We start from the raw sequence: 2,995 nt of genomic DNA on the forward strand, positions 1-2,995 counted from the left end.
TGCCAACTTTATAACAGAGAGTGAGTCCCAAATTACATAATGTTTGCACACACTGGCTCCTTAGGTGGACCCTACCAGCCCAAAGGAATTATGCAAGTATACATTATACAAGATCATAGTAAACGTTAAGGGCTAACAGTCCAAAGCTTGGCACCTAAGTGCTGTGAAACATTCAGTTTTACCCTCAGACTTGCCCATCCCTGCAGTTACCTGGCCTATGGCCATACCGGACCGAACACCCCCAATCTTGTCTGATCTCAAAAGGTAAACCGTCCCAGGCCTGGCTAGTACTTGGATGGGTGACCCCCTGGGAAACCCAGGTGCCGTAAAAAAAAGTGCTTGCTTTGGCAGCACGTATACTAAACTTGGAACGATACAGAGAAGATTAGCACGGCCCCTGCGCAAGGATGACACGCACATTCGTGAAGCGTTCCATCTTTACAGCAACCTGTCAGCCCATCAAACTGGGGTGGCCACCCTGTTCTCCCCAAACCTGCAGCCCAACATGCTGGGGATTGCCAAGGTTGTGCAGGGCCGCCTGCTGCATCTCCAGGTTCAGATGGAGGGGCTGACATTAAATCTCATTAACATCTATGCCCCGACGTCCGGCCTGGAGAGGCTCCATTTCTACCAGTGGGCGTCTACCTTCCTTGGCTCTCTGAGGGTACGTCTACACTACAGCGCTAATTCGAACTAACTTAGTCTAGAACTAAAAACTAGTTCGACTTAGCGTTTTGCTAATTCGAACTAGCATGTCCACATTAAGTGGACCCTGAACCGTGCTTAAGGATGGCCAGAAGCAGTGCCAGCAGGGCATCAGAGGAGGACTTAGAGCGTGGAGATGCTGTCTCAGGCTAGCCGAGGGCTGCGCTTAAAGGGTCCCTACCCCCACCCCGGACAGACAGTTCTCAGGGGTGCCCCGCTTGCAAAGCAGTCCTGGCTTGGAGTGCCCTGAGTGCCCACACTGGGCACATCACAGCACTCGGCCATCAGCCTGGCTGCACTTGCTGCAGGCTGCCATCTGGAGAGAGGGGGCAATTGGGGGGCTGCAGGAGAGCTTCCACCCCCAGAAGCCCGCAGAGTCAGCCCAGTCCTCCCCATCGGCGGCTCGTGCCCCATTCCTCCCTCACCTCCTTCCACTTACCCTTCCCTAGCCCCTTTTCTTGATGTACAAAATACAGGACAATTGTGTTCAAAAATGGAATCTGTCATTATTGAACAAAACTGGGGGAGACTGGGAAAAGGAGGTGGGAGAGGGGAAGAGAGAGGGTGGGAGAGGGGAGGGCAACTACAATGATCAGGGGTTGGGAACAGGTCCCATATGAAGAGAGGCTAAAGAGACTGGGACTTTTCAGCTTAGAAAAGAGGAGACGGAGGGGGGACAGGATAGAGGTCTCTAAAAGAAGGAGTTGGGTGGAGAGGGTGCATACAGAAAAGTTCTTCATTAGTTCCCGTAAAGAAGGACTAGAGGACACCAAAGGAAAGGAATGGGTAGCTGGCTTCAAACTAGTAACAGAAAGTTGTTCTTCACAAAGCAAAGAGTCAACCTGTGGAACTCCTTGCTGCAGGAGGCTGTGAAGGCTAGAACTAGAACAGAGTTTAAAGGGAAGTGAGATCAAGTCATGGAGGTTGGGTCCATGGAGTGCTATTAGCCAGGGGGTAGGAGTGGTGTTCCTGCCCAAGGTTTGTGGAAGGCTGGAGAGGGATGGCACGAGACAAATGGCTTGGTCACTGTCTTCGGTCCATCCCCTCCAGGGTCCCTAAGGTTGGCCGCTGTCAGCAGACAGGCTACTGGGCTAGATGGACCTTTGGTCTGACTCAGTACGGCCATTGTAAGCTCAGGGCTCAGGGTCGGGGGTCTCAGTGGACCCCCTTGATTTTCATGCACACCTGCTCCTGGGTGGCCAGGCTGGCAGCTCTCCTGCCCTAGACGGCCACTTTCCTGTGCCTAGTGCGGAGATCGTGGACGAGGTCCATGATGTCCGCATTAGCCCAGGCGGGTGCCCGCCTCTTGCGGTCCCGTGCAAGCTCCCGGGAGCCGCCAGCCTGGTCCCGGGAAGAGGGGGAGGGCTGGGGGGCATCGGGTGGGTGGCTCGATCCGTGCCAGGTGCAGGGTCTGCTGGCTGGTTGCTGGCAGGCTTGCACCTGGCACGGACACCGTAGCCAGCCCGTGCCCCTTTAAGGGGTCCGGGGCCGGGAGGGGGGCAGTAGAGTTTCCCTGGTGTTGGCCAGAGTGGCCACCAGGGAAACTTGGGGAGGGCTAGCCTCCCACTAGTTCGAATTAAGGGTCTACACAGCCCTTAATTCAAACTAGCAAGTTTGAACTAGGCTTAATCCTCGTGGAATGAGGATTACCTAGTTCGAACTAAGCGCTTCGTTAGTTCGAATTAAGTTCGAACTAGCGGAGCGCTAGTGTAGCGCCTATGAAAGTTAGTTCGAACTAACGTCCGTTAGTTCGAACTAACTTTGTAGTGTAGACATACCCTGACTCATCGCGAGTGTCTGGTCCTGGGTGGGGACTTTAACTGCACCCTCGAGGAGCAGGACTGTACGGGGACCAAGCAGTGCCCGGCCGCCGCAGATGTCCTCAGGGAGATAATAGACCATCACTCCCTGGTGGACGTCTGGCGAGACTTCCACCCAGGCAGAGACAGGGTGTTTACCTATGTCCGGGAGGTGGGTCAATGGTCATTCCACTGCCAGTTGGACCGCATTTATCTTTCTCATCATCATCTCTTCCGGGCCCACTCCTCCAGCATTCATCTAGCCCCATTCTTGGACCACCACTTGGTGGCCGTGATGGCCTCATTTTCCTCGAAGAGGCCTGGGCTGGCCTACTGGCATTTTAATAACAGCCTGCTGGAAGATGTGGGCTTTGTGGCGTCCTTCTGGGAGTTCTGGAGTGCGAAGCAGTGTGCCTTTCCCTCGGCGCGGAGGTGGTGGGATGTGGGGAAGGTGCACACGTGGCTCTTCTGCTGTGACTACCCTGATGTAT

General features: G+C 54.7%; 1 non-coding gene across 1 annotated transcript; it reads left to right on the forward strand.

Moving 5' to 3' along the window:
• Positions 1-335: 335 nt before the first annotated feature.
• Positions 336-442, forward strand: LOC112543974 (U6 spliceosomal RNA). The gene has a single exon (XR_003087269.1). It is a non-coding gene; the product is annotated as a U6 spliceosomal RNA (small nuclear RNA).
• The last annotated feature ends 2,553 nt before the right edge of the window (positions 443-2,995 follow it).

This window comes from Pelodiscus sinensis, chromosome 21, assembly GCF_052426305.1.
Source record: "Pelodiscus sinensis isolate ZL-2025 chromosome 21, ASM5242630v1, whole genome shotgun sequence".
Taxonomy (NCBI): Eukaryota; Metazoa; Chordata; order Testudines; family Trionychidae; genus Pelodiscus; species Pelodiscus sinensis.